Raw genomic sequence first — 16,339 nt, 5'->3', positions numbered from 1 at the left:
AGAGGTGCTCCAGCTCTGCTCTCCTCTGGACTCATTCCAACAGGTCTGGAAACATTAGAAACTTGGCAAGAGTTAGCAGTAAATCTTTCAGGAGTTACTGAAGTAGAACTTTAAGTAAGGGAGGTTTAAAGAAAACAGTTCAGAGCTGATATTTAAATACAAACTACAGAGTGTACAGAATCTTTTCTATAGGACTGCAAGTATGAAAATATTACTGCCAGAAGTATGAGAAGTATCTTACCATTTCAAGGATTCTGCACACTGACTTGCATCCTTCACTTCCCATGCTGAGCTACAGTGGAACGCACTGGGAGTGATCATCCCAGACAAAACCGATTCCATCCGTAGATGCCTTGGGGCAAGGATACTGTATTTCCATTTGGTTTTGAACAGCTAGGTATACCCCCAGAAAAACTGGATAATGGAAAATTGATGCAACAGCTTTCTCTGTCAATGAGTTCCTGGGGCCAACATGTAAATGTTGTCCAGAAAAACTGGATTCATTACCCAGTGTGAAACAAGCCAATAATTACACACTCAAAAGAGGTATTGATTATTTATTTCAGAGCTGCACAAGCCTGGGTGCTCGGTGATACTACACAAATCAAGCACACCAACTATCAAAACTTTTTACTATTTATACATTTTAGCAAACAGAGATTTTTTTAGTGTTCCTTGGCTACAAGTTACATAATTCTCTTATTAATTAGTATTCTATCTTCTATTGGTAAATGATTCTCTTGCTTCCCACGCTAATTAGTCCCGCGCTCAGTGTTTCTCTTCTTTTGAGTCGCTGGGTTTCTTGGGTTGGTGGTCTGTGAGTTGGTGGCTGCAATCTGCCCCTGCCAGAATTACCTTTTACCCAGACAGAGCTGATTTCAGCACAGATGCTGAGTTGGCTTTGTTAGTTTCTTCATTGTCTTGGGAGTTCCGCCAGATGTCTTTGTGGCCCTTAAATTCTGCATTCTGTGTGTCCCCTATCAGTGGTGGACATCCTTCTTCCCAAGGTTTGTTAACCTCCCCCTAGGTCTGAGATCACTGAAGCATGTCAAGCCCTAATCCTTAACAAGGCAACTCTACCAACAAGTAATTTGTTCTTCTAACACCTGGACATCACTTAGAGCTTGCCTGTTAGCTGCCATCTGTTTCATGCATTAAATCTCCCTTCTCGTTGACTAGGCTTGAAAGTATACAAGGATGAAACATCAATGAACATTCTTTTTTGAGAAAATTTTACCTATTCCACATTTTGCAACATAATGACTCCACTTATAAGCCCAAATTCTGTTTAAATGGTGAATCTTGGGAACTACTCTGGCAAAAAGAAGCCAAATGAAACATTTCAGAAGAAGAAACTACTAGTTTATATACCAGTTGCCATTGCTAAAGCTGAAGGGTCCAGATCTTCTGCTCATCACTTTCTCCCTAGTCAGCTGACTGCAAGAGCAATTCCAAACTCCTTTCCGTCACAGTATGACACGTAAACCTGAACAACATAATACTAAGTCTTGTGAAGTCAAATCCTCACAACTCAGTCACAATAGTAAGGCTCCTATGAGCGTTCTAGTTAACACAACCCTAATGTTCGTAGGACAAGTGATACAATTATGGAAGTAAACCCAGATGCTCTTATGAAGCCAAAGGTTGTGTTTTTTTCTCAATGTTTTGGGATGAAAGACGGCATTAGAAGTACCTACAAGACAACACAAGTGATATTCAGGAACAGACAGTTTTTTTTGAAGACCGATCATTCAAATTATCAATTATCTATAGATACTAATGCAAACACAGAAACACTCTTCTTCAAACGAAGATTGATTTGTAGAAAATAAGTTTTTATGTGGAAGCAAAAACATTTAACACATGCAAAATTTCTTATAAGGCTTAGAAAGTTTTAGTCACCAAATAATCAAGGAGACAAGGTACTCAGACACCATAAAGCAACACTTTTCATAATACAGAAAGTGGCAAGAGAAGACAAGCCCCCAGCTTAGCAAGAAGCAAACTAAAGCTGCTAGTTAAAACCAGAAATCTCTAGATCCTCAGGTTTCACCTATAATCAGGTTCTCTAAACTACATCTATGGCTACAGGTAAGTCTTTGAAGGTGCCAGCTTGTGCAGAGAGCTAGGAAAAGGCCTGGTGTCAACTGCTCCACTCACTTTTAATGCCATTTTCAAAATTTTCAGTGTTGGCATTGTTAGAAATTTGGGGCTTATAAAAAAGATCAAGGTTGAAAAGAGTAGCAGGGGAAAAAAAACCAAACCTCTTGTTTAAATGCCTTTTTTAAGGGAAATGCTAAATCCCAAAAATAAACAAATACATGGAACTAGAAATCAGGTCTGGTTTATACAGAATTCACAGTAAATCTGAAAGGTAAGTTAAGCACATGAATTGTTCCCCACAAACAAACAGAGCTCCCTACATTTCCAGTTAAACAAGTCTTGTATTTCCATTTATTAAAATATTAGTGATATGCCTCTGCAACAAACTAGTTCTTTTTTTAGCCTTCTGGTAAAAATAAGCAATTACAACACAGCAGCTCTACAAGTGAAGCTGAAGGACAAGCTTTGTCAACAGTCATCCTATAAAAGACTAATGTGTCCTTTTCCCAAGAGGCAGATAGCCACTGCCAGCAATGAGTTCACAGGGGTACTCTAAGAAAAATAATGTTTGCTCAAGTTATTTTAAGAGCACTTTATGGTTATGGGTTTGAGAGAAAAATATAAAGACTCAAGTTAAATATCAGAATTAAGTGTTTAGTTCAAGATTATTTTTCTTCAAAATTCGACACTGATCTCATTGACCTTCAGATTAAATAAATTTGCAAAACAATCTCTCCTGACAGTTATAGATAAGTGAGCAAAAAAGGAATGTTCTAATCAAAGCTACTTGCAAACTCCCTTAAAGAAAGAATACTGATGGAAAAAATCAAGTTCCTCCACCCAGACCATTAATTTAATTTAAAACAACAGACAACAATGGCAAAAAGCACAGCAATTCAGCTCTAGAGCCCAGATCTCTCTTTTTCCGGTTGTTGCTAGTTTCACCTTTTTTTTTGTAGCCAGCCATTAAAGGATGATGCCCAGGCTTCACTGATTTGCCTTCTATACTAAAAATTTAACTAATGCTTAGGTAAAGAGTCTGACGCTATGTGCTTAGGAAAGCAAAGAAGATAAACTGGAAAATCTAGCAACTTTCTTGGACAATTCAAGAAAGCCTGTAAACTCTGACCAAGATTTACAACAGAATTACATCAGTTAGACAAGCCTCCAGAGCCCAGGGTAGCAGCATTTTAAGACTTCTATCCATATGCGTCAAGAGAAGTTTTTCTTTCCACAAACACCAGCTTCACCTCTTGCATGTCTCTAGAACGGTACACGTGAACTCATGCTCCTGGCACATAAATGTAGAAGGGTTTTGCGGCTTTGTACTGTCAATTCCAGCAGCATGTATCAGAATCCATGATCATTTTTGAATAGAGTAAGGTCTGGCAGACAAGCTCTGGAAGACTGAATTTCAGTATTTAACAGGTTATTACCCTGAATTTCCCCACTTCTGCCACACTCAAGGGCAATGCAACGAGGCGTTGCCTCTCAGGTACCTCACTCCTCAGGAGGTGAGTTTAGACTGCTGGTGAAGACAGGCATACAGCTGTGCCTCAGCCCATTTGCAGCCTCCACAACAGAGCTTGCTGCCTGATATAAAGCTGACATCACAAAAAGCTGTCTGGATACACTCTAAACCACTCAGGCAAAATCCTACACATTTCCATGTTATTTGAGGGACCAATCCAAATTTTATTCTGCACACACAATCCTCCTCTCCCCTCCTTCCTCACCTGACAATAGTCAATGCACACCTGCAGTTACAGTGAGACCAGCACCTAGGGGGCCTTACTGGGATCGGGGCCATGGGTACTTCAAAGGCAAAGTTTAAAAGAATCAGTTCCCTTACACTGTGGTTCCACACAAATAGCTATGCTGGCACAACTAAAAGGACCCAGTAGGCAACTGACTGACACAGTCCCAGAATTGCCAAGGAGGACAACAAACTACAACAGCACTCTCTGACAGCACAGCACCCTCCATCTATATCTGCCTGCCTTCAGGAAACAGAGCATACCATGGCCTTCAGGTCACAAAGAGAAGTTGCTAATAGAGGACAGGAATAAAGGGAGTTTTCTGGTTGGTTGGGTTTTCTGAAGTATTTTATCGAGAGCCAGGACGTGGATTTATAGTGTCAGAAAATGAGCACAACACACAACAGCAGCACCAACATCATCTTTAGCAACTTCAGCATCACGGCTACTGAGGAGGACCATAAGAATTATCAGGCTCTTGGCCTACCTCAGGTTGATCTGCCTTGAAGGGCACTATCAGAAAACTGTCCAAAGCTGAAATCCCATCTTTTGGCTAAGCTAGGGGTCCCATTGTGCAACACTGGGTAAGATACCATCAGACACTAGTAGCAATTTTGTGTTCGTACTGTCTCCTAGACATTTCAGTATCATTGCTTAGGTTTAAAAAGCAACAAGGAAAAGCGAGCACTGGAGCATGAGAAGCAGCCAAAATTTGGAATACACACACGCAGTTTATATGACAAAAACTAAGAAAACAACCATATATCCCTATTGCAAGTTCAGAATAAGAAAGCAAGTGAGACCATCAAGAGAAGAGACCATCAGCAACTGAACTCAAGTAATGTAACAGCCCAATGACTGTGGATAATCTCTTTTCACAGTCTTCAGCTTTGACTATGACTTACTAAAAAACCCTAAAATTCTGCCAGATTTTGAGACACACAAAGCAATACACATGACCTGTAACTGGCATGGCCAGGAGTTCTTCCTCAAGTACTTGGCGATGTCACTATCAGACAGGGTCAACATTAACATTTCATCCCACACATTTTCTCCCACAACAAGGTCATTTCAGCCATGCTCCCAGGGTGCCCTTCATAACTAGGGGGGTTTGGCAATGCAAATGTTAGTGGGCTTCCAGTGAAAGCCGGTCACTGAAATGACACAGATGGTGAAAAAACTTGTAGACAGTGAAAGAAAAAGGCAACAGGAATTTCTGAAGTGACTTTATGTTGAAGAAACTACACTGAAGAACAACTGCCTAATAGTTTTTAAAATTACAAACAAGTACTCATTCACATGCCTTTGTCTGTGGAGTTCACCAGTACTAGAAATGACTGATTCAGCAATAAGATTACTGTGGGTCAGAAGACAGGGCCCAAAATTATTAAAATATTCTCCCCCTAGCTACAGAGGCCTTACAGTTAATTTTATATTAAGCATTCCTGATTCCCAGTTAAACCTAGGTCTAACCAGAAACCACATTTCAATAGCATTCTGGGTGTCCAACTAGACTAGCAATTCAGAGGACAACAGCACCAAAGATAGCAGCTCAGTTTTGAAATTTGGAGAGAGGTGGGGAAAAGAAGTGGGAAGATCTCACAGTAAAGCCCATTTTTCCATCCCACCCAATTCACATTATAAGCCAATCCTGCAGCCATCACATGTTCTCTAATTCATTCATCACATGTATTTAGTAATGTCTAATAATGCATCCCAATATTACACAGAGAGAGGAGAGTAACAGGCTGCATTTCAGCATTTTCTAAGTTATAATTTCTCTGAGACTTCTCCTAAACCAAAAAAATACTGCTAAATGGATGCATGTTGCTATTAATGTAGCAAGGGATTAAAAAATCAAAATATCATATGCCAAAGATTCAGAGCTACTCAATCAATGTGCCCTAAACTAAACTAATCTCCATCACTGAGGTTGGTAACCATGAAAAGATTGAGCAGTTCTGTCAGAAATTAAGATCCAACAATTCTAAGGTATAATGGAGTGCAGGGATATATCCTGATTTTTTAAAAAAATGGAAAAGGAATGAAAAGCTGTGTTATCTGGCTGTCACGCAAGAAATTTCATAACACAGATAAGCAAATTGGAGATAAGTCTGGAAATGATAGCGTAGCTGACATGCTACACAGCATTTAAACTTTCTGAACAAGTCGTTCAAACTGTTGGCAAAGGAAAGATAATATTTGAAAAGATAAGTTTCAACAGTTGAGTTAAATTCAAGAGTTTCACTGCAAAGGCCTCGGTGCAGACTATGTATCAACCCCAGTTTTCTGCTGCTATCACTGGCAAACATCAGCTTTTTTGTGAGTTGCCTGACTTTCTAATATATACTCGGACACCAGGAAATTTCTTCCAAAATCAATCTCCCCAAATGAAGATTTATTTTATTAATATATTTATGTATGGAGATAAAGAGTTGATACTACACAGCAGACAATTGGATTGCATCAAAGTACCCGAGGGAAAACATAAATTTGAGAATAGATGCATGAACAAATCCACCAAATGACAAGATTTGAGTGCTTCATAGTTTGTAGTATACATTCTAGCAAAAAAATCAAGAGGACACTAATTAGACTGCAGTTTGGGGATCATTAACTTGGTTTACATTTGCTACCTTCCTGACAAATGTTAAGCAAATGTGCTATAGTTGGATGCAAACTGGAAAATTTCTTAAATATATCATAGAACAAATTTACAAAGAAAACTAAAATAAAAGCCCCAACCTTTTTTTTTAAAAAAAAAAAAAAACAACAATTTGCCGTTTCAGCAACAACAGATTTAACGCAAACCGTACCTGAAATGCACAGCTCGGGCTGTGGCGTTCCCCAGGTGTCTGTAAGAACTGCAGAGAGCAGAGTGCCACCTGCCTTTCACGGGTCACAGCTGCAATGCTGCAGCCTGGAAATTAAATCCAGCCTACCGCCAATAATTGGCAAACATACCTCAAAAGGGTCAGTTTGAGAAACGTTTATAGTGTTTGACAAAAACAAAACAAAACAAAAAACCCCAACAACTCATTCTTTTGAATCAGCTACAGCTTTGCAAAACTCATTAGGAGAGAAGGAACATATAGGCCGTAACTTAACACTGTTTCCAAATAGGAATGTATACTCATGCCAAAGAGCATAAAAGGATGATAATAAAGAGAAACAGACGGATTAACAATAATTTGGAGAACTCCACATTGACAAGAATGCCCATTAAACATTTCCATAAAATGATGTTACAGAAAAGGAGAAGCTCCTCAGTGCCGCTTCCTCTAATTATGGCCACAGCAATAGCAATTCATCTCAGGAGCCATAGTAACTTCAGAACACACATTACCAAACATCAAGAGCGTATCAAAATTTTATAAACCAGATGTTAAATCTAAAGCTAAATCGCGTTTCACTGCTATTCAGAAGTCCATCATCACAACATATTAACCAATTACTAGACACTGCTTTACATGAAGTAGCACAGTATCGGATTTCACACACCCTCCTCCCCACTATCAACAGATAGTACTGGTAGTACACACCTACTATCCACTGATAGTACTATCAGCTATCCACTTACGTGTCCTACAGCACAGAAATCAGACCCAGCCAACACTGCTGATAAAACTGTTGCAGCCCAGAGGGCAGAAATGGGTCTCTCTGCTCCTGCTCACCTCCAGGAGCTCAGCTGCTCCCCTTGGCTGAATTCCTGCATGCAACCTCTAACACAAAAGCCAAAATTTGCAGGAGGCTTATGTTGTATTTCTGCAGTTCATAGATTGTAGCGTACAGTTACTCCCTGAAAAGTAATGAACTTCATTCATTGAAAATCCTGCGTCTGTGCAAGACTATATCAACAGAAGTCAGAATCCACGTGGTTTCCCTAAGTAGCTGGGGGAGAAGAAAGTGAAAAACAAACGACCACACAACTCTTTCTTCCGAAAACAGCAGAGATACACAGTTACCACCCTCTGCATCTCTGCCCAACAGGAAATGAGTGCAACAAACATGCTACAACCATGTTTATGGATCATTACAAAGTGCACAGGCACTCCTACTACCTGTAAGTATTTTATGAAAACAGCACTAGTTAAAGATTAAAAGAAATGAGACACTTCAGATATTAATGCCCTCAGCTTTGTCAACCAAAACAAATCTGTTACAACATCCCAAGGAATAAGCAGTACAACTCAGAAGCCAGTGTTTACACTACTTAGTTCAAAACAACCTCTCGAACAGAGAAGTAAATTGCCACACTCCAGAGCAAAACCTTAGCTCTCAGCAGGACTCCTCACAGCTGTTCAGCATTAAAATAAGAAAATTAGATGAATTCATTAGTAAATGTAATAAAGTTATATTATTAGTACCTGCTGGAGAGGAAGGTGGGAACACAGCACAAAATCCAGAAATCTACCAAAATCTTTCTCTAGACTAAGCAAAGTACCCAAGGCCATACCTCAGCCTTTCAAGGCAGCAATACACTTTTGATTGAGTATGTGTTATATATATGACATCACCAAGTTCAACAATTCTAAGTCAAACTTTACTGAACTGAGTCAGCCTTATATAATAACAACCAGGAGATGCTCAAACTGCTAGAAGTAAGATTTGAGTGCAATTTCCACTATGAAAAAAAATCTACTTTACAGCACTCTAGCTGGGCTAGCATCACATCAGCCTTTTACACCAAAATTCAAACCAAGGGTGGTTTGTCAGCTTTCAGAAAGTAGGATCTTCAGACACACTACCTTAGGGCTCCCGGAACATGCTATCACTATAACTTTAACAACATGTTTTAGTTTTAGGATGTCTTTCTCAGCTATAATCTTGCAAATTCTAACCATCTTCACAAGGCTGCGTGTGCCTGCATGCACAGACCTCTCCTGCCAATAGCCCGGTTTGCTGAAGGAACAGATGCACTGACAGCTCCCCCCACTCCAGCTGCCCCCCAGGAATAATCCCGGGCAGATTATCGTTGTGTCAGTCTACAATGTACACTCAGCATCTGGAATGATAAAACAAACCCTAATAGTTGTCATTTATCTGTAAGCAAACCTCACAGAATGATAGATGTATACAACGGATTGAGGTGTTTCCATCTGCATCGTTGCAGAATGGTAAACTCAAACTCCCCAATTCAGAAAGTGCCGAAATACAGTCACGCCACAGACCGAAGGCAGTCCAGTTAAGTAACAGCGAGAATAAAGAAGATAGGGGATTCAAATCATACTACGCAAACATCACACTGAAAACCCACGTTTCTCACACAACTGCCGGTGCCTTCCACGCCACTTCTCTCACCAGATGAGCCTGAGCAAACTTCACTCGCTGAAGTGTGATAAAACCCCTCCGAAACGTTCCGGAGCCAGCGGCTGCTTCTCCGCAGCCGGGGCTCAGCGACAGCAACGCACCTCACTCTGCTGGCTGAGAACACGCTCCGGCGGGCGCGACCGAGGGCAAGAGCGGCGCGGGGGTCCCGCTGCGCGGAGCACCCGCGGTCCGGGTTCCAGCCCCGCTGGAGATGCGGCAGCCTGCCCGTCTGTTTTTCTGGTCCCGAGCAAACAGCACCGTCTTCGGGGAGAACGGCCGCCCGTCTGAAAGGCTCGGTGGACTTTCGGGGGTGGGGCCGGGCAATGCCCGAGACGGGCTCCGAGCGCCGGCAGCGCTCCCCGGCACCAGTGCCCGGCGGCCGCTGCGCTCCGCCGCGCTGCCGGCTCCCCCTGCCGGCACCCTGCCGCCGCGCCCACCCGGACCCCAGCCCTCCCGGCCTCCCAGCCCCCCGGAGCGCCCGGCGGACACAGGGGCGCAGCCCCGCGGCGCCCAGCGAGGCGTCGCCGGTCACGGACAGGGCGCCCGGGAACGCGCAGTGCCCGCGGCGCTCCGAAAGCGCCGCCGCCCGCAGCCCGAGCCCGGCGAGGAGGGGAGAGGGGCCGGCAGGGGTTACCTGGAGGCGCCGTGGGCTGCTTGCCGCGGGCGAGCGAGCGGGCGGGCGGGGGCTCCGCCGCCGCACTGATGCCCGCTGCCGCCTCACGCCACCATGGCCGCAGCCCCGCCGAGCCGCCCGGGCTCCGCTCGCTCCCACCAAGTTTGCGGCGCGGCAGCTGCGCGCCTCGCCCGGCGGCCGGACCCAGCGCCCCGCCGCGGGGGCGGAGCAGCCACGGCCGCCCGGCCCCGGCGATGCGGTGCGCGGCGCGGCTCGTCCCGCAGCCGGCGCTGCCCCGGGCTGGGGCGATCCCGCATTACTCCTTGCCCTCCCCCGCGCTCCCCCCTCCGGGCCAGCTGAGAAGTTGCAACTGGTTGAGATATTTGTCCTTGGGGTTTGGGTTTTTTATTTCCTTTTATTCCTTAATCACCGCAGCTCACAAAAACATGACCTGAGGCTGCTCCTTTACCATCAGATCTGAGCAGGGGCGCCCCAGCGCCAGTACAACTAAGCACAACAAATCCCGGCGAGCTGCAGCCAGCGACAGCAGGAGGGAGGGGAGGCGGTGGGACACGGGCAGTGCCGCCGCTGCCCGCGGCTCCGGGGCCAGGGGAATGTACCAAAAGCGGGGAGCAGCACGTAGAGGAGGCGAAGGAGAGCCGGGCGCCAGCGGCTGCCCCGGACGGAAGGGGCACGGGATCGCCACAGGAGCTCCCAAGCTGCGCGCCTGCCGGGTCTCCTCACCCCTCACACGCCATGCCGCAGTCAGTCAGCCAGCCCCAATGTTCCGGCCCCGCGTCTCCGGGGTCCGGCGTGGAACCACGTAGGCAACAGGAGCCCCGCACCAGCGGCCCCGGCCCCGCTGCGCAGGGGACCCGGTGCTGACATTTGTGCCGCCACGTAAGAGCCTCCGGCGAATCCCTCTCCGCCCCCTCCAGTCCCCTCCCTCCCCCCATGGCACGATCGACGTGTCAGCCCCAAAAGTTCATTTCCAGGCCCTGGGAGAGTCCTCTGTAAAGGTCCCGGGGCGTGCGTGGGACAGTAAGACGTGGCAGCGCGGGGCTGCAGCCGGGGCGCGCAGGCATCTCCCCCAGGTACGTGCGTTCGCATTTTCGCGCTCACCGGGATTTCGGCGCATGCCTTTGTGTTTTGTCAGCTCACCTGTATTAAACCAGGAGGTTATTTTTGTTCGTGTGTGCACTGTAATTAATTCCATCAGAGTTGTGTTTTTCTTTTATGACAGCATTTGAGCGTTTCTACTACAAGCTGCGACAGAAACTGACTTTCGTTGTTCGCAGCAAGACCTCCATTTAGAAGACTAAAAGCGTAAGAGTTTATTAAAACAAATAAAACCATGGAATTGATCCTTGCTAGAGTAATCGTATAAAAATTAGCTAATTAAAACAACTAGCATCAAAATTTATCAGCAAGCCAAATGCTGCAAATCCAAATTGCCTTAAACTTCCAGCTCAAGGGAGAATTTTGCTTTGGCTAGGATATAAAAGAAACTTGTTCAAGTAGAAACATTAACAAAAGTTTGAAATTATCGTTAAAAATGAAGTCCTGGGATTTGGAACATTCCTTCTGATTACTTGTTGGTATTAAAAATAACAACCCAAATACTAAAGGCCAAACTTTTTTTTTTTTTTTTTTCATAAAGTCATGTAACCCTGACAGTCAAGGATGTTTCCTTATTTATAACAATAAGTTTGATAAGCCACTACTGTAATTACTGTAATGCCTGGGGTCACTTTCTCATGTGATTTCCTTCCAATACAGAAAATACTTGTACAGAAATATAAGAATTCATTTTACATCTAAAAGTTGCCGTCAAAGTAAGTGCAGATATAAGATGATTCATGTATCTGTTAATTTCTTTGGAGTATTATTAAGACATATTTCTTCACATCAACAAGTTCCACACTTTTTATGTATCTCCACCTAGTACAATACATTTAGAGTTTCTTTTTAAAGAGGAGATATATTTATTTTTCCAAGTGCTGTGTGAAAAAAATAAAACATCCTTATTTTATCTGTGAAAAGTAAGCACTGAGTATCCAAAACCAACTGCCAGCAAAAAAACCTATCAAAACTCACCACATTTATATCTTTATGTCATGCTGTGTTAATGGCATACAGTACATTCTAAGAAAAATTCCACTGGAATCATATTGACTCTGTATCAGCCCCAGAGCTTTTAAGTCATGCACTTCATAGCTCAATACTAGTTTCATGGAAGAAGAGTAATGATGTCAATGCTTAATTTTATTTAATTTTATTTGAGAAGCTCAAGGGCAAAGATGTCTGAAAATGCCTGTGAGATTAACCATGTTTGAAATAAAGGTCCAAAATGTAACATTTTTAATCTTACATGTAACTCTGTGCTATGTCTAAATGATAGAGTTAAACCAGATGAGTTGAGTGAGTGAGCCTAGCCATTTTAGGCGATGCAATCCCCAGATGTACCCTTGCAAGTAGGCGCTGAGGGTTTTTTGTTTCTTCACAAATTGCACAGTGATGTCTCAATCCTAGGCTAAGCCTCAGTGTGTTACTATATCCAAAATAATTAAAGATATTCTAATATAATCTAGGAATATTATGCTAAAGGCAAGGGAGAAAGCAGCAGGAGAAGCTCTGCTATCTGTTTTAAGGAAGGGAAAAAAAAAGAAACCTCTCAGAAGACCAAGTCCATCCCATCCAGCTTTTCTTCTAGTATGGAGCTCATCCTCTTCCTCTGCCTTGTATTTTCCTGACATTGTATTTCTCACTGATAGTAATTTTTGATCTCTCCTTCCAACAAAATAGAGCCCAGCATATTAAGGGATGGTAGCATGTGGAAGCAGTAAAGGTACTGCAGTTGGAAGAGGAAAGGCTGCACAGCACCTTCAGGCTTTTGGCCAGTTTGGTGGGAAGCCAGATTTCAGCTCATTCCTGTGGTGGCAGGATATAAGGAGTGTTAGAAAGCAGGGAAGGGGGTGGATTTCCATCTGTTTAGGTGGGAAAGTCACAGTGTAAGGGAAGGCCTGTCTTCACGTTACCCATCAAAAGAACCTTGGATAGTAAGCATCTCTCACCATTTAGAAAAACAAAGTCAGATACAGTAAATTGAAAGTTTAAGTTGGGTTAAAAAGAAAAAAAAAAAAAGAAAGAAAAGGAAGAAGGTGTTAGCTTCAGTAAAACTGAGCCCTGAGTTATGCTTCCATCATAGGGAAAGGACTTTGCTTGCTTCACGATCACAGAGTTCAAAGTCTTTATTACCACTGCATGTTGCTTTTTCCAGACCATTGAAAACATTAGTCATTTTTGTTTAGTTCATGAGAAACAGGCAGAGGAAAACTTTGAAGTCTCACAGTTAATTGCCTACTTTTGTGTTTTTTAAACACATCATTTATTATTTAGGAGAAACCCTACTGGTGACCAGAGCCTTTCCAGAGCAGACCAGGCAGGAGGATGGTGCACACAAAAAAGCTGCCTTTCCTGAACCAATGCTAAAGAACAGAGAGTTTGTGCAGTCTGGTGTCTTGAATTCACCTGACTTACATGACGTTGTTGAAATACCTAATCATCAGATCTACATTACTGTTTTTTCCTTCTTTCCCACTGAGATTCAGGAAAGTATTTGCCCTGCTTCATTTGAGTTGAGCGAGCCCTTAGCATTCCCGCCTGCATTGAGCAGCATCATCTTCCAAGGCTGGATCACCATGAGGCTGCCATATTTAAATACCAGGCACCTGTGATATTGTTATATGTAAAAATAGGAATGACGTCTTCATCCCAGGGAAGCAGATGACCCAGAGGATTTAAGTTTGCCATCCTTGTCCTCAGATAGGTCTGGTAGGGAAGGACACTGCTAAAAAGCAGGCCACGAAAGGCTGTAGCTGTGTGCCCAGTTGCAGACACAGGGCTAGGTCAGACTGAGCATAATTTTAATTGTCTTAGCAAAAGACACCATTGCAATACTTGATTTAAATCATAGGGGAAAAAATGCCAATAGTTACAAACTATGCTGTTTTCCATTAAATTACTGTCTTGTGTTATGTGCTGTATTTGAAGGTTAAACTGACTGTTCTCCATAATATCTATGAATTAGGGAAAGCTAGATGAGAGTCTAAAACTTGGCTTTTGAGATCTATATGTTCTTCTGATGAGTTTATATTTGTGATCAAAAGACAACAAAATAATATTTCTCATGGCATTTCTATTATTAAGGCTCTTTATAAACAAAATGGTTTATTTTTATGAATGCATAAGATACTTTCAGCAAAGCTATATAATAAAAATATATGTGCACTTGCATTTATAAATCTGTGAGCTGATTTTTAGTAATTGCTGCTTTCTTTCCATTAAAGTCTCTGACAGATAAGGCAGTTAAAGAAGTTATTATGTAAGTTCTAAATAAGGGCTGTCTAACTTAAAGTCCCTAAAAGTAGTTAGATATTTGGTGAAAATGATGAGTTCTTGGGTACTGATTCATGTGATCTGAAAATGCCATCCATTTCCTGATTCACCTTCATATCTCCTTCAGGAAAAAAAGAATATTTTAAAATGAATACCGTCAGTCAAACAATTTTTATGTGTCTGTTTTTCTATCTTTCAGCCAATTCCCTGAACTGATACTTTCAAACTGAAGAGGAAGATAGGAGTGAAAATGAAGAATGCCTTGGAGAAATCCAGTCATAAAGTTGGAGGAGTAGAAATAATAGGAAATATTAATAACTCTGGTCTCTTACATAGGTCAGAATTTAGACTGAAATGATGTAAAGTTGCAAACCTAAGACAAAAGGGCTATTAAATTTGAATCAAGATTCACAGATTTTTAAATTAATACATAATAAAAATATTTGGGTTTTTTCACTCTACTTTGGATGGTAATATATTCTGCTGCCTTACACAACTTTCTTATACAGACTTAAATTTTAATTTAAGTTTTCTTTTTTTTTTTTTTATATTAGCCCCAAGACACCTCTTCAAACTAAGCCAGGATATATATTAGCAATCCATTAGTTGCTCCTCTCTTTCTGCTTGTCCCTAGTCATTAATATTGAATTCCTGTGTTACTACATCACCCAGCAGTACAAGTGGAATTTAGGTAGAGAGCACACACAAACACACACACACACACACACACACACACACACACACACACATATATGTATATGACTTTATCACTGCCAAGAGGTCTAAAACTCAGGATATAGAGCTCATCTAGACTTCAGTTTTGTGCTGGCCTTTTTGGGGATGATTGGATAGAGAGGATACTTGGCATAACTCCTGCTTTCATAGAATTAGACCATCACAATTTCTAAAAGGAATTTTAACCAGCTGTGAAGTCCTCATAACTTGGACAACATTTCTGTGGCATTGATCTAGCACTAGGAGCCCTCAAACAAGCTTACCAAATGGTGGTGGAGTTGTCCATGCACAAGAATTTAATACTGAATTCTCGAAGTAGGCCAACATCTAAGTCACTTTTAAAAAGTGATTTATCTAAATTAGTGCAGACCTCTGTATGAACCTTCTTGTTTTGCTTTGAGCATGTCTTAAGTCCACTAAAAATTGCACATAAATTAAATAGAAATTAACAAAAAAAAAGACTAACCAGTAATGGGTTTTCCTATAGAGGGTTTGATTGTCTTTAATGAGATTTAGTTCCTCTGCCCCTTTAGTTAGGCACAGACAGCATATTTATGTGACCAAGACGCTCTCTGCCTTTTCACTCTCCAAGACTGACAGTGAACACAATAAGGCAGATGTACTTGTCAAGAGGGGTTTTGCAGAAAGGGAGTCGGCAGCTTAACAAGATGTCTGACATATTGGAAGCATTTTTCCATTTTTCCAGCCATGCACTTCCTATCAGATCATTGATAGCAGAGATAACAGTTACAAGCCCAGTTCAAGTGATTTTTTCCTCCGTTGCTCCTACACTGTATTCAGTTGCCTGCTCGGAAGGAACTAGATGGTGTTGTTTACAGCCAGTCTTTGTAATCTGGAATTGTTATAAAGCAAAAAGCTTAACTACTTGAGAGGGGCTACAGAAGCAGTAGTAGGCAAAGAGAAAAGAGAAAATAAATTAAAACGAGCGAGTGTTTGTTACTGAGAAATAAAAACAAATAACCAGCACACACGCACAAACACACACACTCTGCAAACCCTACTGAATTTAGTTACTTTGATGATTTTACTCAGACACTAAAGCCCCCTCCTCACAGTCTGGTCTTCTGTTTTGTTGTTAGTTTAACTGAGGCCAGACTAGAGCAATGAGAGTATAAGGAGGTACCTATGTCTTTCTCAATTTGAAAGGAAGCCCAGCCCGCAGTTCTGCAAAGTTTTTGTGCATCTTGGTTATCACTTGTGAGTTTAACAAGTGTCATTTTTTTTAATGTGTTTCAAAAGTTGCCTATGAGCACTACCAAAAATCTGTCAAGAATCTGGGTTGAGCTGAACTCTTGCTGTCAAACTTTTAGCCTTCATTCTGTGCTCTGTCCCATAGTGATCCCCAAACCAAAGAGATCCCACCATTTCCCAAACAGCTGGGAGCCTTGCTGGCAAAGTAAAG

At 42.3% G+C, this 16,339-nt stretch overlaps 1 protein-coding gene, 1 long non-coding RNA gene and 1 other non-coding gene across 11 annotated transcripts in view; 2 read left to right on the top strand and 1 right to left on the bottom strand.

Moving 5' to 3' along the window:
• SEMA5A (semaphorin 5A) overlaps window positions 1-9,958 on the bottom strand; it is a 318,019-nt gene extending 308,061 nt beyond the window's left edge. For 2 of the 7 annotated variants that reach the window (XM_069004052.1, XM_069004056.1), the window contains exon 1: window positions 9,805-9,958. The gene's annotated coding sequence lies outside the window, so the exon portion shown is untranslated. Of the gene's footprint in view, window positions 1-6,676; window positions 6,809-9,161; window positions 9,218-9,271; window positions 9,498-9,804 lie in introns of those variants that run through there. The other 5 variants (XM_069004053.1, XM_069004057.1, XM_069004054.1 and 2 more) reach the window with 3 other exon arrangements.
• Window positions 9,959-10,134: 176 nt separating this feature from the next.
• LOC138105818 (uncharacterized) lies at window positions 10,135-14,642 on the top strand. 3 transcript variants are annotated; one of them, XR_011148707.1, is made up of 3 exons: window positions 10,135-10,683; window positions 10,779-10,877; window positions 14,381-14,642. It is a non-coding gene; the product is annotated as an uncharacterized lncRNA (long non-coding RNA). The 3 variants fall into 3 exon arrangements; XR_011148706.1 differs by having other exon boundaries at window positions 10,768-10,877; XR_011148705.1 differs by lacking the exon at window positions 10,135-10,683 and having other exon boundaries at window positions 10,710-10,877.
• LOC138106943 (small nucleolar RNA SNORD123) lies at window positions 14,224-14,292 on the top strand. Its single transcript, XR_011149207.1, has one exon. It is a non-coding gene; the product is annotated as a small nucleolar RNA SNORD123 (small nucleolar RNA).
• Window positions 14,643-16,339: the final 1,697 nt, after the last annotated feature.

The sequence above is a fragment of the Aphelocoma coerulescens genome, chromosome 2 (genome assembly GCF_041296385.1).
Source record: "Aphelocoma coerulescens isolate FSJ_1873_10779 chromosome 2, UR_Acoe_1.0, whole genome shotgun sequence".
NCBI classification, from domain to species: domain Eukaryota; kingdom Metazoa; phylum Chordata; class Aves; order Passeriformes; family Corvidae; genus Aphelocoma; species Aphelocoma coerulescens.
This window is presented reverse-complemented; position numbering and strand designations above follow the sequence as displayed.